This window comes from Canis lupus, chromosome 11 (assembly GCF_011100685.1).
Source record: "Canis lupus familiaris isolate Mischka breed German Shepherd chromosome 11, alternate assembly UU_Cfam_GSD_1.0, whole genome shotgun sequence".
NCBI lineage: Eukaryota > Metazoa > Chordata > Mammalia > Carnivora > Canidae > Canis > Canis lupus.
The window spans coordinates 63,828,634-63,854,860 of record NC_049232.1 but is presented as its reverse complement, the minus strand read 5'-3'; the positions used below and the strand labels follow the sequence as shown (position 1 = coordinate 63,854,860).

The 26,227-nt window shown below is 40.5% G+C and overlaps 2 long non-coding RNA genes across 9 annotated transcripts in view; one reads left to right on the top strand and one right to left on the bottom strand.

The window, feature by feature from the left end:
- LOC102152238 overlaps positions 1-26,227 on the top strand; it is a 131,903-nt gene that overhangs the window by 18,182 nt on the left and 87,494 nt on the right. For 6 of the 8 annotated variants that reach the window (XR_005367116.1, XR_005367114.1, XR_005367111.1 and 3 more), the window contains exons 2-3: positions 1,539-1,659; positions 8,595-8,703. This is a non-coding gene — a long non-coding RNA (uncharacterized LOC102152238). Of the gene's footprint in view, positions 1-1,538; positions 1,660-8,594; positions 9,073-12,228; positions 12,248-26,227 lie in introns of those variants that run through there. The other 2 variants (XR_005367115.1, XR_005367110.1) reach the window with 2 other exon arrangements.
- The window catches only part of LOC119873968, a 40,776-nt gene continuing 15,097 nt past the window's right edge, over positions 549-26,227 (bottom strand). Inside the window, exons 2-3 of the long non-coding RNA XR_005367118.1 lie at positions 1,485-1,889; positions 549-686 (exon numbers count right to left, since the gene is read on the bottom strand). This is a non-coding gene — a long non-coding RNA (uncharacterized LOC119873968). The remainder of the gene's footprint in view (positions 687-1,484; positions 1,890-26,227) is intronic.

Here is a 26,227-nt window from a genome sequence, read left to right as displayed (position 1 = left end):
TTGTGGCCCTGCTGCATGCCTCATTCAAGAGAAGCATCCAAGCCATTTGTCCCAGCCATTTAATGACTAATGGTGAACCTCCCTGCTCTATAGGCATGCCAGTTAGAGAAGCAATATTACTTGCCTCTGGATTATTTCAGTCTAGCTACTGTCAAAATAGCATAAACATGTGACAAATCTTCCCAACTATGTGAAGAATCAGGGCACTGGATGCAATTCAGACAGCATAAGTCACTGCAGAAGTTCAAGTACTTCGCCTAAGGCACTCCAGCCATATAGATGCAATCTAGTCACATAAAACCCTTTGAGAAACGGACAAGACAAAGATCCCCCATGGATCTTTGCCTATTTTCTCAAGAATAAAGTTTGCTACAAATCATTTAAAGGACACATCAAGATACACCCCTTTAGATGTTTAGGGATACTTCAAGGTACTTGAGAGATGAGTTTCCCTCAGGAGACACAAATGATTCTTAGCATTGATTTATTCTCCCAAAACAATATAGTAGAAAAAAATAGAACCAAACATTCCTGGTTTAAATGCCCTCTTTAATATTTATTAACTGTATAATCATAGGCAAGGTATTAAATCCTTTCCAGTCCTCTCTTCTGCCATCTTTGAGATAGGTATTTTGAAGATAGTAGAGTAGATCTCCCAGACTGAAGGCTTGTACCAGTTCAGGTACCTGTAAGTCAATATGGCAGTTGTTATATAAATGATCATAAGATGAGTCACATATCAAAGAAGAAAGGAACCAGAGAGGGCCAAGCTTCTTTAGCCAGGTTTAGAAACTCTTTAGGAGATAATAGCAAAGTCAATGACAACTTGAGGATGACTCCTGGGGACAGCATCAGGGCTCTCAAGAGCATAGATCATCTCCTGACTTTCATATTTTGAAGCGTTCTTTACTCATCACAAAATCTATCCTGAGGTCAGCCACGGGTCTCACTATAATGTAATTGCATGGCAGCAACTTGAAGAGTCAACTTGCTTATCTTCACCATCCTATTTGCCACTTTTTCCTGGTGAAAGCAGGAAGACCAGGGGATTCAGAATGATAGGGGATGGTTTCTAGCTACTGCTCTAAAATAATTAAATTGAATTCTGCTTCGCTACTTTCATCCTGCTTCAACATTCAGCCAATAGAGTGAAAAAGGAAGTCTCCCAAGTGGCAGTTTCTTCTCTACACATTCATGCCTTCATGCTGACTTCATCCTTCACCATTCATCATCTATCTACTCAACTGTCTTCTCTGATTCCCCAGAATGTTCTAAAGAATCTTGCTTCAAATGGCATTCAAACCAATATGGACAGAATTGAGGGTCCTCCTCAAATTTGGACGTTCCCAAATCACTTTTCATATGGCACATCTGAAAAAATATTTGCTTCCTTATTGACCTGGTGAATTCTGTTCTCCCTACATCAAGTCTTGTTATACCTTCCTCATTAGTTTCTATCCCGTCTTCCCTACTTTTATACGTACCTTTATCACAGCCCATCCTAATGATCTGCTCACTTTTCTTCTTCACTTCAACAGACTTTGAGCTCTTTGATGCCAAGAACGGAGTCTGAACACCTGTGCAGCACAATGCCTGGCACAAAACATGGCAGAGGGAGAAGATGCTGGGCTCAGTGACTGAAGAATGAATGTGTAGTCTGTAAGTCTGATCCCACTTATTGACTGGTGGTTAGCCAATCTTCTTGACAGATGAAGAATTCTGCACTTTCCACAGGCTTCAGTTTTGGAACACTGGGGAGGTTTGTGAGGAAGCACTTTCTCCATTAGATAGAAATCCCCATCTGGACCACATTCCATTGTCTCAAATGCCGATAAATAATTCAGGAGCTGATAAGTTGACTGTTTGGACATGAGCTCAAAGTGAGGAATCTAAAAGCACACAGAAGATGAGATAAGCTGTCACATCTCTCTCACACATACATGGACACACACACATGACCGTATCCATCTAAACTCAAACCACACTGAAGCACCAAAAGATGTCTCTCCAGATGGGACAGGAGGCAAAGGAAGACCAAGCAAATTTCATGGGTTTGAGGACAGTAAAATCCATTCTCATCTTGTGGTTCTAGAGAATCCAAGTAATTCAGCTTTGAATCAGTACAAGAGGTTAGACTTAAGATTAATTAATAAGTTAACTAAGTCCCCAAATAATATTTGCTGAACACCCATTCTGCCTTTACTTCTGAAAATTTTAAGAATTAAAAAGAGTTAAAGAGACAGCTAATTACAGTGTGTGCCACTACTGCAGTGTTGAGAAGTGCATGGTATGACATGCAGGGCCTAACACAGCCTGGGGAGTCATGGAAGGAAGGGTTACAATATGGGAAGAATTTTGAGGAATGAATAAATGATGGTCAGATGAAGCGGTGGAATAGGGTGGAAGGTGTTCCATGGAGGAAGAGAGCCTAGCCTGGACAAAGTCCTGGGGGGAAAGTCTAGAAAATGGGGAGAATGGTAAATCATTCCATATGGCAGAGATAGAAGGGCAGAAGGAATAAATGGTAGATGAGCAGACCAACCATGGCAGAAGATAGGGAGGGAATGGTAGGTGAGAGCGAAGCCATAAAATGCATCAGAAGTCATGGTGAGAAACTTTCAGTCCTTCCAGGAGGCACGAAGAAGCCATGGGGAGATTCTTTGGATAAATCATTTATCTGGATGGTAGAGACAGAGACATGTTCATTAATTAATGTTGGTATTTTTTCCAGTGCAGCTCAGAGAAGGAAAGAGGCAGATGGGCCTTTAGCATTCTAAGGCCAGGATTATAATTTCTTAAGGAATATAATCAAAACCATGTTAATAGGAGGACCATCCAAGGCTCATGTCAAATAGACGAGGTGGTTTACAGAAGGAATTCAATTCTCACAGCTACATATTATATTTAACATCAAGGAATTCAGAGAAAAAGAGCCACAGGCCAAAATGAAAACATCCCTCACACCCAACCACCATCTTCTATCCATCTGGCTATCCATCAAGAACTGAATGGTCAAAGAATTGCAGGGTTTGAAAGACATAAAAAGGAACAATAGGAATTAGGACCAATTCTTCACATTCTAAGAAAAGGGAGCAGAAATAAGCAGCTGATAGAGAAGGTCATGAAGGGAAGGATGGAAATCAGAAAGAAAGCGAGAAGTAGAGAATCTCTGTGGAGCATCCCACCAAGGCCCACTTGGCAGGGACTTGTTCCTTTGTGGTATTTGAGGTGAATTTAAATAACTCAAAAGCACAGCCTCTGGCTATCAGTTGGGACTCTTTAATAAATAACTGGTCAAACTTCTCTCAGGATGCACTGTGTTCCATGTTAAGATGTGACCAACATTATTTATAATGGCGAAGGGAATTCCGTAGTTTCTGAGAGTCACAAGCCCATACCCCATATGGAGTACAAAACAAGTAATGACTATTAATAGGCAGAAACTACCAAATAGAGAGCTAGAAGGCTCATTCTACTAATTTTCCATCTTTTTATCATATCTAAAGATATTTCTTGTGGGGTAAAAAGGAAGAGATTAGAGGTGGGACTCTGCCATAGGGATTCATTACCATTAATTGGGAACATTTTATGTGCCAGGGACAGAGCTAAGTGCTTTATATAAATGATCTCATTTAATTCCTACAATAATCCTGTGTTATCAATACTGTCTATCTTTATTCTCATTTTAGGGATGAGGATAAAGAGACTTATAGTTGTAAAGAGTAAACATGATCCCTTCAATATCCTGAAGATCCTTATATTACAAAATCCATGAAACTTCTGGGTAGAATACTGATGAAGGAACAGAGGGAAGGGAAGGAGGATCAGAGATATTCTTTCAAATTGGTGAATTAGAGTTTTGAAGCTGCAGACCTTGTCCACTGATGTGTAGGAAAATCAATTTAGTAGGTTGTGGCCAAGCATCTTTAAAATGGAGTAGAATGAAATGGAATAGAATAGAAAAGAAAATATCAGAGTGGACTGTAGATGGTAAGGAAAAGTATCATTGCATGAATTGTTAAGTTCTTGTGTGTACTGGTTTGCAACATAAATGCACAGCTTTACGTGAGTCCCTCCCAGAATTTGAAATCCACTGTTCAAGCGCATAGCTGAACTTAGACTAGAAAACTAGGGAGATCTTTAGAAACCAAAACAGAGCAGGATCCCCCACTCTATCGAGAGGCATAACATGAAGAATTGGCTGAAAGTTTATGATATTTGAAAGTGAAAGTTTAAATCATTGGTAATTCTCAGCATGGGAAGAGAAGAGAAGACAGAAAGCTCACATAAACTAGACTTTCTGTGGGACGTAAATGGTTGTTAGTGGGTGTTGGAACATTTCTTTTAATCCTAATATTCTTTGAAGAGTTACTTTTATGATTAAAATGCTCCCCGAATACACATACGTTTAGGGCATTGGGATAAAATAACTGGTGAGTTATAGAGGAAGCTTTCATTTCAAAGACCGTTTTACAATAGTGTATCATCGGAATGATTCTTGCAAACTGGTGAATAAAAAGATTCAAGCATAATTTTTCCCTCCTGAGACAACTCCCAAAGAGCAGCGTTTTCTCATCTCTAGTTCCACAGAAGGTACAGCTCTCATTTCTGTGATTCCATCGAAAATCTCGAAAGGACACACTGAGGGAATAGGCTTACTAGTTGGCAGGCAGGCTTAGCATCTCAGAGAGGAAATCGATTACCATTTCAGGACTTCCATGCAGTCGCTGTCCAAACCACAGTGAGCAAGATAAACCATAAGTTAAACTGACCTCCTGCTGATATGCCTGGGACACCATCAGAATCTATTTCCAAATATCATGGAGGGGACCATGTGGAATCCTCTGACTTCTGGAGCATCAGATTGAATGGGGAGCCTGTTTTTTATTATGGCTGGGGGAAAAAAATAATGTTTAACTATTCCATGACTTTAATGGAACACAGATTTGGTTTGTCTTGGAAATGACTGTTCGGCATTATAATTACAATTTGCTTGCAGCATCAGTGAAGGCACACGGTAGAGCTGGCTTCCAAACCACGGAGGCAAAGAAGAGAGAGGACGAGCTCTAAGATACATGTGTGCGTACACACGTACACACATACACATACACATCGTCCGTTGGTTCATTTGCAATTCATGACACTTTGGAACAGGGAAGTTTTTTTTTTTCAAAAGGCAACATCCGTTCCCTGACAAACTCATAAATCATTTGATTTTTCTGCTACAAAGCAAAAATCATCTTTAAAACCAGTGCGATCTTTGAGTCTCTGCTCATTTGGCAAATGCATCTCATGCTGAAATAAACCTGCTGTCAACGTTTGACAAGAAGTCTGCGTTCCCTGAATGTATGTATTTGCAGTGTTCATTCAGAGGCATGCCATTTTGGATGGTGCCCTCACTGAGCCAGAGGGCTGCACTCAGCATCCAGGTTCATCCCTTGGAGCCCTGCCAGTGTGGCCCTTTCACCACTTCTAAGGGCTTTAGAGTTTCACCCAAGGTTTAAGTGTGATAGTAGAATATGGGAAGAATCTCAATGGGACAGAAGAAATGAAGTAAATTACAGCTAATCAGATTGTACAAAGCACCATGTGTTAATTCTAAGATTTTGACTGTTTTCTCTTAGAAACTATAATCCTAGACTGAGTGCATGCTGGAGGAAGGACAGGGTCATTGGCTGTAAATTATTCAGTGCCCAGTGTTTCATCAGTCAGACCTTTGTATCTACTGTTCTCTCTCCCTGAAGTGTGCGTTCTCCTAGTCTTTGCATGGCCAGGTCCTTCTCATCCTTTAAAACTCAGCTTTTTGAATTCTATAATCATTCATTGAGTTCAGTGTTATTAGCACCTCTTAAAAGATAAAGAAGCTGGGGCTCAAAGAATCCAGGTAGTTTGTCACTGGCTAGTAACTCGTAGAGATAGGATTCCAACCCCAAGGTTCTAGATTCAGAGTTTGTATCCTTGAAGATCACATTGTGTTGCTTAGTTCTCTGCTCTAAAAATGATCTCAGACTAGTCTTAAAAGAAAAAAAAAATTCATTATTGCTAACTCATTCCAGAATGGAGGTGCTCGTGTGATCTTGAAGGAGCCTGGGAGTTCACTGAAGTGTTCCAAAAAAAAAAAAAAAAAAAAGCAATCGAGTTGGAAGAGTTGAAAAAATTTTGGAAGAGGAAAATATATTCTGTGTAAAGGAATGTCAGGCAAAATGGCACAGCATTGTGAAATAGCAGGAATCACAGTGGAAGCTACTCTAAGGAGATTAGTATTGCTTGAATATTATTATGAAGAGAGTGGTGGAAGCCAAGGCCGGAGAACCCAGTAGGAATACATAGAGGGTCTAAGATGCCAAGTTATATCGCCTCCAACCTTGGAAGGAGTATAGAGATACGGTAGGCAGCGGATTGCCATGGTCAGACATGCCGCTATAGTTGTCATGTGGGGAATGGATTGGAGCAGCACAAGCCAAGGGGATGGAAGACCTTTTAGGACCACATGCAATAGGGCAGATAAAAGATGCTATGAGCCTGAAGCAGAACAGTGATGGTAGGCAGGGAGAGGATGGGTCTGATTGATGAAGATTGAGATGATCAGGAAACTCTGGATTTGGGAGATGGGGAGGCTGAAAGGGGAGCTTAGGTATCCTCCCAGGTCTCTGGCTCATGGTTCCTGGGCAGATGATGGTGCTATTCTTGGAGAGAGGGAACCAGGTTTAGTGAAGAGAAGGATAAGCTGCATTGGTTTAGTACATGATGGGACATGGTGGCACATGCGTCCAACTTGTCCTTGCACAGGACGTGTTGGAGAAGTGACAAAACTGGGCTGATGATCGGGAATATGCAAGCACAGGAGAGGTTGCAAAAACCAGCACTTCAAGGTAAGCGTGTGAGAAGAGAATAGAATCCTTAGACCCATATGGCACCGTGATGGTGCCAGGGCTGCGAGAGCTAGAGTAAGTCCCAAGAGAAACTTGAACTCTGAATGAGCCAGGGCCCAGCAGACACAGTCATCTAGCCACCTGCAGCTCCCCTGTCTTCTGGAAAGTGAGGTTAACTTCCCTCTGGGGATAAAAATCAGGAGTCCGAAAGACCTGAGAAAAAGACTGTGAACCCATCATCTGTTGGGGAGTGCTAAGGCTCGGTGGTCCAACCATGGAGGACATTCAAGTATTCTGAAAAGTGTAACTTGTTCCTGCAGAGGTAGACATTTTTCATGTTTTTCTTAGCAAAACCTAGAGATCTGGATTTTAATTTAAACAACATGAACGTGGTGAATGCAATAACTATTGTTTATTATTATTATTGGTATTAATAAATCCGGCTGTTTCTGTGGCAGTAACTGTCACAAAGTCTGGGCCCTTAATTGTGCCAGTATGCCCAGTGTTAAATAGAAAATAGAATAGGGAGGGAAAAAAAACATTTTTATTTTCACCACTAACCATTCAAAGGTTTATTTTCTAATTATACTTCATTTGTGGCTAGCCATTCCAATTCATACTGAGATTTAACAAACTTTTACTGCGCGCCTGCTATTGCCCAGAGCTAATGCCTGGCACGTTGGTGTTTCTTTTAAATGTTTCCCTGAAACGTCACCACAGGGCCAGAGGGAAGTCAGAATGATTTTGTCCATTTTACAGATAAGGATACTGAGGCTCTCAGGGATGAAGTGACTTAAATTTACTCCGCCAGTTAAAGGAGGCCAAGGATAAGCATGTCCATACACACACACACACACACACACACACACACACACACACGTGTTAAATTCTAAGTCCAGGGGTGGTTTTTTTCCCCCTTTTAATACAACTGCTGGTTCTAATTCTAAAATGTGGTTCACATCTTGCTGATTTTTCTAACTGAATAAATCTTTTCTTTCCTTAACTCCTCAGCATCCCAATCCCATTGAACAAATGCATTAAAAAACAGGGGGATAAGTGAAGTTGTGACCTTTATAAAATAACCATCCCTAGATCGTCTGTGCAAATTCTTTGGGTCTGCATATTTGGTAGTTTTGATTTGGTCTAGGGGAAATAAATCAATGGGTAGCGTACAAAATGCAATGCCAATGATTATCCTCATCGACTTCCTTGACGCTAGCGGGCTGTGGTGATTTACATAAACTTATAGGGCTGTTTAGTGGAGGATTAACTATATGACTTTCTACATCCTTAAATATGTCCACATTATCTTTGAGGTTTAAAACAAGGTGACTGGGGGATCCCTGGGTGGCGCAGCAGTTTGGCGCCTGCCTTTGGCCCAGGGCACGATCCTGGAGACCCGGGATCTAATCCCACATCGGGCTCCCGGTGCATGGAGCCTGCTTCTCCCTCTGCCTGTGTCTCTGCCTCTCTCTCTCTCTCTGTAACTATCATAAATAAATAAAAATTAAAAAAAAATTAAAAACAAAAAAACAAAAAAAAAAAGGTGACTGGGCCCAAGTGCCTCCAGTGAGAGAGTCTTGTGTGGCAGTAGAAATGAATCCTGGCTAACGGCAGTCCTATGTGGCTTCAGCACCTGAGTAAACTCACACTAAGCAAAATATATATAATGGCCATCACTGATGTTCACCTCTTTTGTTTTCTTTCATTTCATTTTCATAGGAAACTGAGTAGATCCTGAATCTGTGTATGGGAGGCAAACCCTTGTATTTTTCAGCCGGATTTGCCAGGATATAAGAGAAGACAATAGGGAAAAAGAAAACACAAAAGTGTAAGTGTTGCATATATCCAGTAGAGTAACCAATCATATGAACTAAAATTTTTGATGGACACACTGCCTTCTAGAAAATCAAACAATGATTGTCTAGGAAGAGTAAAAAAGCCAGCATGTTTTTTCAGTTCTTTCATTAATTTGGGATATGTTTGAGTACCTACTCCAAGCAAGGCCCTTTGCCAGACCCTAGGGACATGAAAAGAAACAGGATCTGAGCACATCTGAGTAGCTCAGTGGTTGAGCATCTGCCTTTGGCTCAGGGTGTGATCCCAGGAATCCTGGAGGGATAGAGTCCCGCATCAGGCTCCCTGCAGGGAGGCTGCTTCTCCCTCTGCCTATGTCTCTGCCTCTCTCAGTGCCTCTCATGAATAAATTAATATTTTTTTTAAAAGAAGCAGGATCTGTATAGTTTCTTCTCTTACTCTCAAAGATATCAAGTAGGTCATGGTGGGTGCCTACTGTGTGCCATTTTCTGTGGAGACATCAGTAGTGGCACCCATGTCATCAGGAAGCCAGATACCTGAAGACCAATTCCTCAGATGAATCCCTGTACAGGTTAACATAGATGGAGCCTTTCTCTGTTGTAGGGTGTAACTGTTGGTTATAGCTCCGCTGCAAGATCTGATAAATAGATCCGGGAAAAGAGGTTGAGGTGGAGAACCAACGTATGGATGTTGAGACTTAGCTGATGTTTGTAAGAAGTAGAGAGGGAGTACAGAATAATGAGGATTTCTGAAAAGGCCTTGATCCAGAAGTTGTACTCAGCTGCACACAGGTCCCTGAAACACCATCATGATTCATAAAAATCATGCTAATTAGGAAAATAATGTAAAACTGGCTAGTATCAATCTAGCTATCCATTATATGCCAGGTCCTGTCTGGGTGAGTCCACAAACATGATCTCACTTAATCCTCAGGAGTCTCCCGTAAGGTGTACATCGTTATTATCATGTCCCTGGGAAACTGGGCCCAGGATGTAAATTGGCTGGACTTAAGTCACATGACTACTGCTCGCTGCCTGCACTTCTGGTCTTGCTGCCTGCAGTCTGCCCTCGAACTATTTCTCAGGCTCCCCATCATTTACTGCCTGGCATTGTTAAGACATTGTCTTCTGATAACCTTTCACTGTTTTCTCTGCTTTTATATTTCAACTGACAATGAAGCCAAAGACATTACATATGTTATCTCGTTTAAGCTGCCCCCAAACACTGTGGTATAGGCATCATTCCTATTTTATTCATGTAGATGATGAGTTTCAGAGACTTTTAGTAATTTTCCCAAAGTCCACACGGCTTTTAAAGGGACCATTTAGCTCAGGGAAAGGAGCTTGTGCTTTGAAGTTGGAAAGTTGGCTTCAGACCTCATCTTGGTATCTTACCACCTGTATTAATTATCTATTGCTGCATAACAAATTACTCGCTAACTTAGCAGCTTCAAATAACACACACTTATTAGCTCACAGTTTCTGTGGCTCAGGAATCCTGGCAGGGCTAAGCTGGATCTCCTGGCTCGGAGTGTCCTATAAGACTGCAATCGAGGTGTCGGCCAGGGCCAGTCATCACAGGGTTCAACTGAGGTGAGATCCATGACCAAGTTCAATCAGAAGATGTTGGCAGGACTTAGTTCCTTATGGGATGTTGGCAAGTGGCTGCCCTCTATTCCTCACCACACGGGTTTCTCCAGAGGGTGGCTGACAACAAAGGCAGCTGGCTCCCGCAAAATGAGCAAGCAAAATAGAGAGTATAAGCAAGATGGCAGTCAGTCTTTTCTAGTCTAATCTTGGCAGCCCGTCTCACTTGCTGTGTTCTATCCACTAGTAGCAAGTGACTAGATCTAGCCCACGCCAAAGAGGAGGCGATCACACAAGGATGTGAAGCTGCCCGCCACACTACCTGTCTGAGATGCCTACATTTATGAGCCTCTTGTTGTCTTCATTTCCCCATGTTTAAAGGAAGAAGAATAGCTACGTTGCTCTGTTGATGTGGGAATTCAAAAAAAATAGACTATTTTGATATAAGGCCCCTGGCCCATGATAGTTGCTCCGTAAATTATAACTACATTTTTTATTGCTTTGTTGATATTGTAAGTAGGAGAGCCAGAATTCAAACCCAGGTATGCGTAATTCCTACCCATACTGCCTCACATCACTTCCTACACAGCATTGCTTTTGGTCTGAGGTAATCTGAGATAACCCCTCATTTTCTGAGATAATTTGATTAAAATAGTCCAAGAAGAGCCATTTATCCTAGTGTCATATGCAAAGGGAGAGGCAAGGTGGATTTTTTTTTTTCCGGTCCTTAACAACTATAAAATATGAGGAAGCCTTTGTAGGAGAGGTTTTCTTTGTTCAAGTCTTTAGCTAGTCTCATAAGACATTTTAATGTTAATAGGGCTCCCAAAGGGATAATATAATTGATACAATACTCTTCCAAAGCTGTTCTAAACATCACAGTCACCCGAGTGTAGTAATATATCTTCCCAATGTCAGAAAATGCAGAGTGGTTACTGAACTCCAATTTGCTGGACTCTGGGACAGTTTCTTTGAAGATGGATCTTAATGGGGAGGCTGACTTTGGAGCCATGGGAGCAAGGCTGATGAATGTGCTGGAAGTGCTGCAGTGGCCTCTCAGATGCCTGAATGTCACTGGGGGAAATAAAAATGCTAAGGAGAATTAATGTGATAAGCAAGTGCTGTCAGTGAGCCATCTAGAATCATGGACTTTGGATTTTAGCAAAACCGCATAACACGGTGGAAAGACCATGGGCTTTGGAGTCAGCTAGACAAAGCTGGGTTTGAGTCCAAGTTCGGCCGCTTTCTAGCTGGGTGGGACCTTGTGCAAATAATTTAACTTCTTCTGACTCCCAGCTACTTATCCTGCAAAGTTGGGTAATAACTATATCATAAGGTTGCATGGGTGTCAAAGGTGCTTAGTAAGTTTTAGGCCTGACCTCCCTTTAAATGCTTGCTTTTAATCCAGTCATGGGAAATATTTAATAGCAGGTTCTCCAAAGGGTAGGAGGGGAAGCCCTGATTTGTTGAATTTGCCTATTTCTGTGGTGTAAAAACTTCTGCACTCTGGTTTCTAGCTACCAACCTGAACATGGAGTTGGGAAGGCAACATGCGTCATTCACTCTTGACAGTTTCTCTTCCCTTCTGTCTCTGTGCAGCTTTCTTTCTTTTATGCTGATTTATGCCTTCTGCCAGGGTTGAGACCATTTTTGCAAAATTAGCTTTCTCCTTCTCCTCCAACTCCCCTGCCCACCCCATCCCTCCAATTAAAAATTACCAGGCGTGCAAATAAGCTTCCCTTCTCTGTTCACCTGGTCCCCTGCATCATCGGCCGGAGGTAAGTGGATATCCATATTTATTTCCAGTCGACTGATAAAGTGTAGTCGGAGGGGAGAAGGAGGAGAGCTGAAGCTATAAGCCTGTTTGCCTGTTCTCTATGTTTGCTTAAATCATTGTTCCAAGGGTCACCTTCCCGCATCTGGTTTCGCATCCGATCTTATTTCTGGTCCAGGTACAAAGTGTGCCGTAGCCCAGTACCAGAGCCTGGTGAGTAGAGGAAAACTCAGTTCCTTTGCTAACTTTCTGGCAAAGTTTCTGTGTCAGAACCATGATAATTACCGTAAAAGTGTCTGAATGCAGAGCTTCCTGTTTATCCTGTGTCTTCTTCTTGCCTTTTTCCACTTGGAAATTTCAGGGGGCTGTCATGGATCTCTTCCGCTTCTTTACTTTCTCAGACATGGGACTGACAACTGCCTCCTCGACTTCCTCTTAACTTTTTGGTTCCGTTTAGCAGAGGTCCCTATAATAGAGGGATTGTTCCCCAGGATGCACAAAGACAGCCTTTTCCTAGTTTTTAAAAAATGACCTTGTGATAATTTCAGTAAGGATGTAGGAAAAGAGAAGTTCTATCCTTTTGTCAACTGACCATCTTCTATGGATATCTTTGGCTAATATTTGCATTTTGAAGAGGGTGCTAAGTGCTATAAGGAAATAAAGGCAAAGTAGTGTGCATTTCCACCTACCAGTGAAAAACATTTCGGGAAGGTCAGGAAGACCTTTCGGGAAGGTCAGGAAGGCTTTTCAGATTCTCTCTATCCCTAAGTTTAGTACCAACAATAAGTAGAGGAACCCATTTAAATATCAGCACTGTCATAGCTAAATTGTTTTATTCTAGTGGGCACTGAAAAAAAAAGGAGTCAGCATAATTATTATAATTACTTTAAGAAGCTTTTATAGTTGTCCCACACTATTCCAGTGGAAAACAAGCCTTGTCCTCTTCTTGTATTACAAGCTCTGCAACAAAGGGGAGAGGAAGGCCTCCCATGTATGGTTGGAATTGGTATGCAATATAACTCATCCTCCAAGCACCCTTTTGGACCTATAGAACATCTCCCTATAATAAAGAGGATTTAAGGAGTTTATAGAGCCCCAAATTCCACATGCACAATATGTTTTGGATGAAAGAGTATTAAATTGAAATTTTTTTTTTTTTTTTTTTTTTTTTTTTTTTTTACATAAATCACTATGACTGTCCCAGTGTGCTTGGAGAAAAACCAACTCTGCTCCTGGGCACCGCTGACTGGACAGATCAGCTGGAGGAAGCCAGCTACTTCAGAGATGTCCAGGCGGAAACTTTTACCAATAGAGATATTCCAAGCTGAATGACAGCAAATTGAGCCAATTCAATTTTCTTTGGGGAGAAGAAAGTTAGAAGCGTAAGTTATTTAGGGAAAGGGTTGTCACTTCAGCTTGGGCTACCGCCCCCAAGAACATTGAGAAAACTTTTCAGTTTCTAAAAACCCCACTGTCTACCCCAAATTCAGAAGTATAAGACCCAGGGTTCTCATGACTATGTCTCACAACACAGTTTATGTATCTTTTCTTTGCACCATCATTGAAGGGAACATGACTATCAAGTGCAATGTTGTAGTGGCTAAAGAAAGAGAGTTTCACATGCCTTTTAAAAAGCAGAGGGTTGGTCCTGAAAAGAGTGATCTAGTGCTTTATTCTTTCTGGAAAGGACAGCTGAACAAGGGACTCCCCTCCCTTCCTGCCCCCCTCATCATTCCTCAAAGAACTCTATGCTCTCTTGTAATGGGAGAAAAATTAGGATCTAATGGTACAAAACCGAGGCAAATATACCCTTTGACTTGTTTTATGGGATTATCCCTCATAGTATCTTGAGAGCTGCCCCAAGTTCAGATGAAGACAGTTTAGAAAGTTGGATGGGTTTTTTGTTGACAGTATTAACTTGGCGCTAGATGCCTTATTACACATCCAAGCATTGGAAGATCATTTTATGACTAACATTTGGGTTAAATCTGTAAATATTGTTTATCTTTGACATTATTTCTTAAAAAAAAAAAGGCAATAGCCGCAACATTTTTCCTCCTGTCATTTTGGCCTGCACAAGAGGAAGGAGGTTTGGTGGATCGGGGGTGAGGAAGGCAATGATGACAAGATGCTGAGATGCTATCTCTCCTTATATCTCCCAGTTTCGCTAGGCGGCGGGGGGGGGGGGGTGGATGTTGACATGGGACAGAAGGTCTTGCCTCAGGGAGTCCCATGAGTGAAAACTGATGGATGTTCACCACCAAATCCCTTTCTTTAAGGGATGTTATCATGTCACATATCTGAAAATACAGAATGCACCCTGGATAATATTTTCACATATGCTGATAAATGCAGCTGCCAAGAAAAGCATGCTTAAACACACACACACATATACACACACACACACCAAAAAGCCAAGAGATGTTGAGGGTTGTGCATAGAATTTATTTTTTTTTTTTTATTTTTTTTTTTTTTAAATAAAGAGGCTATGGTATGCTTTATTTATTTTTAATTTTTATTAATTTATGATAGTCACACAGAGAGAGAGAGAGAGAGAGGCAGAGACACAGGCAGAGGGAGAAGCAGGCTCCATGCACCGGGAGCCCGACGTGGGATTCGATCCCGGGTCTCCAGGATCGCACCCTGGGCCAAAGGCAGGCGCCAAACCGCTGCGCCACCCAGGGATCCCCTGTGCATAGAATTTATATTTCCATGGTCTTTCTTGATTCTCTCAGTGATGTTATAAGCTTTGCCTATTCACCTCACTGCTTATTTCCACCCTAACCTTGCCCAGAAATGGAAGAGTAGAAATAATTAAAGCTTGATTCTTCATTTTCTAATAATGCGCATTAATGGAGATAACAAATTGGCCTAGGCTTGAATGAAAAGCACACACACAGCCAAAACCCAAGCAAAATAAAAGACAATTTAAAAAATGCGAAACCAAATCATTTATGATACATCCATAATAAAATATCATACTATTTTGAGTTTTATTTTCTAGTCTTCACTTTATATATTTTACATCAATGCAGTCATTTTAAATTTCACTCTCCAAGTTTCAGTGAAGAAACTGAGCCAATTTGGTAAAGTCATGATTATTATTTTTTGTCTCCAGAGTAATCAATGGAAAAGGTATTCTATGTTTTAACTAGGAATTTCTCTATTTTTGTGCAACCAGGTTGTTTTCAATTTAGCCAGTCATAGAGTTGCAAATATCCTCTTTATTTTCTTAGTCTTTATTTTTCTTTTCATTGAATCACTTTTTAGGAAAAAAATTAAGAATTTCAAATATTGATTGTTAACATTTTTTACCACTTTTGCCAAATTATTTTCCAAAGGTTTTACCAAGGGTGCCATGGGTATTATTCCTTGTATCCTGAATTCCAAATAACAGAGCAGCTTTACATAGGCATTAGGGCTTTTTTTTTTTTTAATTAAAAAAATTATTGAATTATAGTTGACACACAATGCTAACAGTAGTTTCAGGAGTACAACATGGTGATTTGATAACTCTGCATTAAGGCATTAGGGCTTCTGTTAAATATTCACAGCAACGTGAACATGTGTGGAATTTCAGGTGGTCAAGTGACGGAAAAAGGAAATAAAGCATCCCTGGTTATTCTGATGCAAAGTCAATGGGTGACTCTTTGAAAAACATTCAATAACCAATTGCTTTTCTCTTTGCATTGTCCCCTATGAGTAAAACATGTAGCCTATCTTTATCAGAGTATAGATTTATATCTTAGTTTTCATGGATTAATCTTGCCTCTGACTTCATTTTATTGTTATATGCTCTTATTATTCCCTTAATCACAATTTCTTCCTTTATTTACTTTTGTATCCCTCTTTCTCTGATTATTGCTATGAGATTATCTTTTGAACTAGATCAGAATAATTTAAAAAGACGATTCTACTAGGAAAATACTCTGATTAGCATATGTTCATTGAGTCATCGAATAAATAAATGAATACGATACTTGGAAGGATCTTGAATGTTAAAAGCATTTTTTTTTTCATATTTGCTTTTTTTTCAAATAAAGCTAGGCAGTATTAATCCTGGTCATCTGCTTTAGGTTCTTGCTAATTTAAATTATTATTGTCATGCTCCTCTTACTTTAAAAAGTGATTTCACTTCCATTATCTTATTTGATACAAGAATCCTGTGAGTTAGAAAAGACTGGCATCATTTTCTCCATTTTATAGAAAAGTGAACAGAAACCCAGAGAGGGAAGATAGGGCTCAGGCCTCACTACAGATTATGCCCATCCCAGGGTCTTTACCTGTATTAAACTGTGGCAGGTATTATTCTCCTTATTTTACCAAAAACAAATAGAATTCTGGGGGAAATAAGTAGCTTGCCTAGAAACAAGGACATCACCAGGGTCAACTGGATCCCCAGGCACATGCTATACTTTTTACACTACATACCCATTGATCACTCTGACAATCACTTGGTGACTATGATTACTGTTCTTTTACAAATGAGAGACAAGTTACAAATTATAACTTGCCAAAGTTCTTGCACTTCACAAATACAGCAGCCAAAATGTAGATGATGGTCTTTGTCAAATCAATCAATCAGTCATCAGTCTATGCTGTGCTTATTACTTGTGTGGAAATATAGAATATAAGCATCTGAAGTTACCTTCGAGGTCATCTGGCATAACCACAATAGCAAACAAAACAGCTGATATCCTGAGTATGTATTATGTGCCAAGCATCATGCAAAACATGCAGCCACTCCCATACCCACAGCTCTGATAAGGAAGGTATTATTATTAACTATCCTTTCCCTTTTTACAGATCATAAAACTAAGGTCCAGAAATGTTCAATAACTTGCCCATGGCCACAAAGTTAGGGCAGAACAGCTCTCATGCCCTGTATATCAATCACCCCACACAGCTCATAGAACATTCTCTGAGGCCCCATACTTCCAGAGACAAGAGGTCTCCCTATGATGAGGCTTTGCATCCTGTTGGAAAATTCATCTAACGTATTCCCTCCTGAGAGTCCACTCATGGGTCTAGGAGTGTGTCTGGCCTGTAATTAGCACAATACAATGTTTGTTAAATAAATGCATGTATTTCTTTTAAAATCTTGCTATGAGGTCTATCTGCTGTTCCCCACCAGGGCCTTTCTGAAACCAGGGTGCTAAGATCATGTTTCTGTTACCTCTCCTTCAGAACGCATGTCCTTATCTCACTTTTCCCAAACATTTTCTACCTATTAAGTTTTTTAATTCTTTTATTAAGTTTTTAAATTCATTTATTCTTCTAGAACCTTGGATAGAACGAGTACTAGAAGGCCAATGTTATCTTCTATTGTATGAAAGAAAACCATCCTAATTCTAAAAAATATATATTCTCAGTTAAGTAAGAAATATGTGTACATCTACCATTTTATGATTTCCCATTCCCAATTTGAACCCCTGGAATAAGGGGCTAAGAGAATATTCACAGTAAAGGAAATCCACTGTTTTCTTGGTAAAATAGGCATAGTGACATTCTGATGTCTTTGTGTTCGTGTTTGTGTGTGTGTGTGTGTGTGTGTGTCTGATAAATCCCCAAAATAAGCTTGAATCATCTGTCCATGAGAACTTCTCAGTGTATTTACCCACATTAAAATCAAATGCTTTTTATTAGTAAAGATACTATGATATTTGTTGTATTAAAACATTTTTCCATTTCTATCAAAGTTGAAGATACGAATAACCATTTTGCCAGAAATCTCTACCCTAAGCAGATACCATAAATGTGTACACATATGTACTAGGAAATTCCAACACAGATATTTATATTAGCATTGATCCAAACAGCCAAAAATTGGAAGCAATGTAAATAGTTGTCAACCAGTAGAATGGATCAAAATGTCACAGAGTAGTTACATGATGGGTATTATATAGCAATAAAAAAGAATCTACAGATACATACAACACCATGGATGAATCTGAAAAATAATGTAGGATAAAAGAAATCGTACTCAAAATACACACAATAAGAAGTCTGTTTATATGAAGTTTTAACGCAGATGAAGAGTATATTGTTTCAGGAGGGATAGAAAAATGGTTAAACAGTGAAGATAAACAAAATTATTACCCTGAGGATTAGGAGGGTGGGGACCATGGCAAGATGGGAGGAGTTGGGCATCAGGATTAGGAAGGGCATCTTCTCAGGTGCTAGTGACCATCTCCACACATGGGTGGTGGTAAATGGGTTTTCAACAACATTTTGTAAACTCTATGTCTATAGGTTTAAGTTCCTCTATGTACATACATCATATTTCACAGTTAAAAATACCTTGGAAGAATAGTGGTTAGGAGAGAGAATAAATTGTCACATGCTTAGTGCTCAAAGGCACTACTGAACACACCTCAGGGTACGTCCTTGTAGACAAGAAGATACACTTCTAGCTTCCCATCTGTTTCACTTACGGCTTCCATTAAAGCACAACAGAATGGGTGAGGAGGAGGAGAATGAGGATCTTCTTTGTTTGGTTGCCTTTTAGACTCCCCTCCCCCTGTCTGTGAGTGACCCACATTGAATAAACAATGAATTGATGGAGAAATATGTGTCTAATTAAACTGTTTCTTCTCTGATGCATTTCAGGTCCCTAACATTTACCATGTTAAAGATAATGAAATATTATTAGATTGGCCACGTACTGCTCTTCTCTGGTGAGACCTCCCTTTGTGAGGTAGCGAACAAACTGCCAGGCTGTGGATTTTATTAGAAGCAGTAAGTAGTGGCAGGAATGATAAGTAGTGCCAAAGTGATCCATACTCATGCCTGTCAGCCTTGCTGTTCTCCTCTGCGAGGAAGCCAAGGGCCTCATTTCCACTGTGTTACATAAGCCCAGAAACGGAATTGTGATGCTCTGATGGGCTGCACACAGTTCTCAGCAGCCTTCCTGCCAAATCCTCCAAGACATCTAGCTTCTCCCTTCAACAATTCCCTAGGCGGGCATTTGGTATGCATTCTATATGCTCCTTTAGTGACCCACACATACATCACAAAACGTTTTTGTTTTATTTGGCTTGCAACGTTGCCTAAATATTTGTCCTTATTTTTCTAAGATGCATGGAAACTGGATGAGGCACAATATGAAGCAAACCAGGCCTGTCTAATTCATCCAGGCCACTCATTAACGTCCTCCCATTCACTCAGATCTGGGGCTCATTTTGGGTCCTTCCCATGGTGACTAAGAGTGGAGCTCAACACATCAAGAGCTGCTAGGTCATACATCTCCACAAGGCCATTACAGCAAGGCAGAGCCATTCCACTATTTGGGGTGATTAACAGGCTGGCATGACACGTCTGTCCTCCAGACTAACAGAAGTGCTCTTTTGAATGAGACAATGACTTCAATAGAGCAGAGCAGATATATCTGTGCCTGGTTAGATTTATTCAGGACCACACTAGCTGAGCATCCACTGCATACCAGGCCCTGGGCAATGCTCTGGAGCTCAGAGGGAAATTAAATTTCACAGCTGTCATGGAACCAAATGCATCTCAATCAAGTGAGAGAAATGCAATGTCAGCATGCTTATGGGGGCACTGAAGAGGAAATTGCTAATAATTAATACTGAGAAGGGCAAGGGCAGAGAAAGCTTTTCCAGAGTCTGATATTTACATGAAGGATGGAAGATTCGTTATCGCCCTGACAAAGCAATTTGGAAAAAGTAAAACTAAATCATCTCTGGGAATAAGTGAGGGACCTCATTATGAAATGCCCCAAAGAACACCCCTAGTTAAGAAATTAAGAGCTGTAGATAGTTAGGAGCTCAAGTCCATTAGCCATTCGAGGTGATGGAAACAAAACAAAACCAAACAATAATGAAAAACCTCTAAGATTCTTCAAAATGGAAAAACTGCATAGTTAATATTACTCTATGACTTACTCAGCTTTGTATCCTCAGTAACCCAGTATGTCTCAGTAAATGCATATTGAGGGAATAAATGAAGGAATGATTTATTATACAACCTGAAAGTACATGTATACACATATGTAGAATGTGTGGGGAGGCAGGTGGCATGTGTAGAGCTGTGTAAAAAACAGACCTACCTTCAGAGAGGGCTGGCTCTAATTGGTGCAGCTGTTGGAGGCAGAGCGCTAATACCAGTTTGGTGTCAGCACTGGAAACCAAGTATAACCTGGAGGACATACTCAAAGCACCCTAGCCACCTGCAGAAGAGTTTCTTTTACCACTGCTTCAAAAGGAGATTGGGTGAGAGAAAAGAGACACATAGATGGTTTCTGTTTCTTTTCTTCTGTGAGGTCTGCTGCATTAAGAACAGTGTCCTGGCTCATAGGAAACAACAAATGTTGGCGAGGATGGAGAAAGAGGAACCCTTATATCCTGTTGGTGGGAATGCAAGCTGGTGCAGCCACTGTGCAAACAGGATGGAGGTTCCTCAAAAGATTAAAAATAGGACTATCTGGGACATCTGGGTGGCTCAGTCAGTTAAGTGGCCAGCCAGCTCTTGACTTCGGCTTAGGTTATGATCTCAGGGTCCTGAGATCCAGTCAGGCATCGGGTTCTGTGCTCAGCTGGGAATCTGCTTGAGGATTCTTTCTCTCCCTTTCTCTCTGCCCCCTTCCCCTGCTCATGTGCTCTCTCTCTCTCTCTCTCTCAAATAAATAAATCTTTAAAAAAATAGAACTATCCCATGATCCATAATTGTACTACTGAGTATTTACCCAAAGAATACAAAAACACTGATTTGAAAGGATATATGCACCCCTATGTTTATTGCAGCTTTATCTACAATAGCCAAACTATGGAAGCAACCCAAGCATCCATGGATAGGTGAATGGATAAAGAAGTGATATAAAAAAAACAGGATTATATCTATATCTATATCTATCTATATATATATATAAACAGGATTTCATGTGTGTGTATATATATATATACTTCATATATATCATATATATGAGTGATATAGTGATATAAAAAACAGGATTTTATATATATAAAACAGGATTTCATGTATACATATATTTCATATATATCATATATATGATATGATATATATGATATATATCATATATATCATATACACACACACACAATGGGATATTACTCAGCCATAAAAATGAAGTTTACCATTTGGAACAACAGGAAGGTATCTGGAGAGTATAATGGTAAGCGAAATAAGTCAGTCAGGGAAAGACAAATGCCATGTGACCTCACTCATATATGGAATTTAAGAAACAAAACAAATGAGCAAAGGAAAAAAGAGAGAGAGAGAGAGAGACAAACCAAGAACAGACTCTTAGCTATAGAGAATAAACTGATGGTCACCTGAGGGGAGGCGGGTGGAGGGATGGGTGAAATAGATGAAGGAGATGAAGAGAACACTTTTCACAATGAGCAGAGTCATGTAGAGAATTGCTGAATCACTATATCGTGCACCTGAAACTAACAAGATGGTTTGTTAGTTGGAATTAAAATTTAAAAAGATAATTTTTTTAATTAAATAGAAAGTGTGCCACCTAACAGAGAAACATTCAAAGAGCAAACTAAAGCCAGAAGTTCCATTTCTGAGCCATCCTTTCATTGCCCACTCCTCCATCTTTCTCTGGCCATCCTGTTCAGCCATCACTGCTTCTCCAGAAGAAGCTGGCTAAATGCAGTCTACACAGTAGCTCCAGGAGCTCTCCCCATCATGCTGTATCTGAGTACAATGTGCTTGCTCCTTCTCTGGAGTGACATTTGGTCATAAATCTCCGGTCGGTCAGGTGAGCTAAGTCCCAGGATGGATCCGAGCATGAAAAACGATAGGAACAAAGAGGAGGCACCACCTAGCCTGTGGTAGAGAGTAAAGGTGAAGGGGAGCATATAGCTCTTCTAGATCAGAAATCGTCTCGAGTGAACCTTTAGCAATGAGGAGGTATCAGCCAGGCTAAGAAATGGAGAGTGGAATCGAATGGAGGTGGAGGGAACAGGATATTCCTAACACGTAGGAAATGCCAAGCTAGCTTGATTGGCATCTACAAGGGTTTTGGTTTCAGAGGATTGAAAGACACGTGGAGAGAGAGAGGGGTCCAGAAGTAAAGCGACAGAGCTCAGCTTGACCAAAACTTGAGCTGCCTTGTATGGATGCTAATGAATTCATACTATTCTGGAGGCTGTGAGTAGAGGACAGAGCACTCACTGCCTTGCAGAGAAGGAACTGGAAGGGAAGCAGAAGTCTTTGGGACACTCTCATTATAATCAAAGGGTGAGGAGGGAAAGGGTCTAGAACCTCTTCACTCCCATGATAGCACTTGTCTCAGATTGCCCTGTTTTCTATTTAATTCTACAAATCAATGATCTTTCAGGCAGAGGTCATGCCTTTTTTTTTCCTTCTTCTTCTTCTGTCAGCTCAAAGTTAATTTATTTGTATCACAATCTATGTGAATACTTAGGAATGTAATGAGTGGACTCGACTCCTCTAGGTCTTCTTCCAGTGGCAGGTGGTTGGTAATCTAGGAAGGAAGGCCTTTCTTCTTCCTGCTTTATGTTTGCCTTTGGCCTATTGGAAATGCTAAGACCTTCATCAGAAGGCAAGGAAGTAATAATGTTTAAATCAAATTATTAATTCTTATGCTCTGAAAATTAAGACTAAAAATGATGGAAATGATCTTTTAATGCATTATTAAAATGCAACCACCACGTAGTCGCTGTATACTTATAGGAAATGTCTTAGAAAAAAAGAGACCTTTGTGGACCTACCCTTGGGGAAACATTTTCCACACTCAGAGGTCCTTTTTTAGCTCAGAAAATCTTCATTTTCTTTTTTATTTGCCAGAAATGTTCTATTTTTATGTATCATTATCAAAAGTGTCAGGAATATACACTGGTTATCAATAATTATGCAGACTACCCATGGGGCACCTGGGTGGCTCAGTGGTTAAGCATCTGCCTTTGGCTCAGGTCATGATCCCAGGGTCCGTGATTGAGTCCTGCATCGGGCTCCTCACAGGGAGCCTTCTTCTTCCTCTGCTTGTATCTCTGCCTCTCTCTGTCTCTTATGAATAAATAAATAAAATATTTTAAAATAATAATAATAATAATAATAATAATAATAATAATAATAATACAGAATTTCCTATGACAGCTGGGGGAGAAAAGAAAATGGCTTACAAATGGTCATGTCTTAGTTTTTTTTATTCGACAAATGTCATTGAACAGGTACACTGGATTAGAAACCATCCTAAGCCCTGGGATACTGCTGTGAACAAGTCAAACTGGATCCATATTCACATGGAGATATTTATTCAGAGGGGCTGGGGAGAGGAGGCAAACAATCAAAAATAGACAAAGAAGCAAGCTAAGTTCAGTGAGAGGGAGGTGTCGTGAAGAAAATAAAACAGAGTTACATAGTAGAAGGAAGGAAAGAAGGAAAGCTCTCTCAGAGGAAGTGGTTCTGGCTGAGGGCTGAATGATGAAGTGTCAGCTATGCAAAGGTCTGGGGAGAGAACATTCTAGGGACAAGGAACAGTGATTGCAAAATTGCTCAGATGAGAACTGAACCCACTTGGGTGATCAAGGTGGAGAAAAGAGAACTGCCCAGCTCAGTTGAGGCATAGAGATTTTGGGGACAGTGGTATATCAGAAGGGGACAGTGACTGGGTCATATGGGGCTTTGTTGTCCACATAAGGAGTCTGGAGTTTATTCTAAGTAATTTGGGGAGTCCTTGGAAGGCATTAGACAAGTATGATAGTATGGCTTAAATTTTACAAAGGTTGCTCGGCCGCTGTGCAGAAAATGGATTGAAAGATGATGAGTTGAGGGACGCCTGGGTGGCTCAGTGGTTGAGTGTCTGCCTTTGGCTCAGAGTGTGATCCCAGAGTCCTGGGATTGAGCCCCAACATCAGGCTCCCCACAGGGAGCCTGCTTCTCCCTCTGCCTATGTCTCTGGCTCTCTCTCTGTGTCTCTCATGAATAAATGAATAATATTTTAAAAGAAGAAAGAAAGACAGGTTAAATTATGGCACCAGCAGATTTGCTACTTTTTTTTTTAATAGTAAGATGTATACATTTCAGTATAATAAATGTTTTCCAATTGTTTTGGAAGAAAAAAAAAAAGAAGAAAGAAAGAAAGATGATGAGCTGAAATAGGAGATGTTGAAGTCCACTGGGCATTGGCCAGAGCTGGAGCGGTGGGATGGAGAGAAAGTAAGAGATTGTGTTCTGTTTTGGACTTGCCAATGAAGTGTGTGTGTGTGTGTGTGTGTGTGTGTGTGTGTGTGTGTGAGAGAGAGAGAGAGAGAGAAAGAGAGAGAGAGAGAGAAAATGTCCAGTGGGAGAAATCAAGGGGATTGTGGTCACCTCAAGACTTGGCACGTAAGCAGCCCTAAATAAATGTTTGATGCATTGAAAACATGTTTCTCTTTATTTGAAAATTATCATCCCTCTGAATAATGATTTAATAACTGCACAGCCTATGCATCATGTGAGCTTAATGAAAGTGCTCTGAGAGGTTTTTCAACAAAATTGCATTTAGAAGTAAATATTTACTTGAGCACAACTCATTTGTGAAATTAAGTCATTTTTATGAGGCATACTCAATTATTTTTGTAACTAGTGAGCAGCATAGTATCTATGGCATTATACAATGTGAAGCCTTTCTAACTAATTATCTTACTTGAGAAACATAAACACAGATTTTTTTTCATCAGAGCTCTAAGTTACAGACAAAACAAGTTTCTTAGTACCTCAAAAACATCTAGCAAGTATATGCGCAGTGCCTCACTGTGTACAATTAGAAATGTTGGAAAAACAGGAAGCCATGAGTTCTTCTGTGTCTATTCCCAGCTACAAAGCAAATTCAAGACCCTGAAGAATTCCATCCTGCACATCTATCATGTCTTCATGTAGCACTTTCCAGACCTGCTAGGGACTTTGACAGGATTGAGAATGGGTCTCTGCCTTAGGGGAGTTCCTAGGTTAGTGGAGAGAGAGAGGGAAAGAAAGAGAGACCAACCAAACACCAGTAGCTGGTTGTGATGAGTGCAAAAGGTAGCCTCAAACTCAGGATGCTGCTATGGGAGCCCATAAGGGTGGCCAACCCATGGCAGAGTGGGGAAGGGGTAGGTAAGCATTCCAAGGTGGGCTTCTTGGGGGTGGGAGACAGGACTAGAATCCTGTAGGATAAGCAGGAGCTATGCAGATGAAGAGAGGGGAAAGGGAGAGAAGTCTGGGCAAAGGTAGGGAGGTGAGAGAGAGCTCAGGGGAGGAATTGTGATGGAAGTGAAGAGAGTCACAGCCACAGGTGAGGTGGGAGCCCCCAAGTCACAGAGCAGTCTCGCCCGCTATGTTGAGGACTTCCTTCTGAGGGACAAGGAACAGTGTGACTGGTATAAGTGTGGAGGGTGGGCTGAAGGGCAGCATATGAGGCAGAGAGAATGGGTGGGAAGCTTCTGGGTCCTGGACAGGCACTCCCAGGTTCTGGGGTTGAAGAGAGAACCAGGGAGCAGAGTAAGCCTCAGGAATATGGAAGGAGGCTGAAGAAGGAAACAAGGCTGGATTAAATTTAGGCTGAACGCAGATTACTTTATATTTTAACAAAAAAAAAAAAAAAAAAAAAAAAAAAAAGCAAGCAAAGAGGTCACCAAAGCAAAGGCTCTCAACCTTAAATAGCCACAAAGGGCAACAACTTCACATCTCCAGGCCAAGACATTATTTTTTTTTTCTAATTTAACTCTTTTATTTCATCAATGAGTTCTAGGACTTATGAATGTCATTTTATATTTATTTGTGTTGTTTGATGCGAGCTTGTGTTTTTAAATATATTTTTAAAAAGTGATATTTGTGTTGCCTCCCAAGCATTTTGCCTTATCAAGGCATTGAACAAGAATCATGAGTGAAATAAGTCAATCAGAGAAGGACAAACATTATATGGTCTCATTCATTTGGGGAATATAAAAATAGTGAAAGGGAATAAAGGGGAAAGGAGAAAAAATGAGTGGGAAATTTCAGAAAGGGAGACAGAACATGAAAGACTCCTAACTCTGGGAAAGGAACTAGGGGTGGTGGAAGGGGAGGTGGGCGGGGGGTGGGGGTGACTGGGTGATGGGCACTGAGGTGGGCACTTGACGGGATGAGCACTGTGTGTTATTCTATATGTAGGCAAATTGAACACCAATAAAAAATAAATTTACAAAATTAAAAATAAATAAATAATA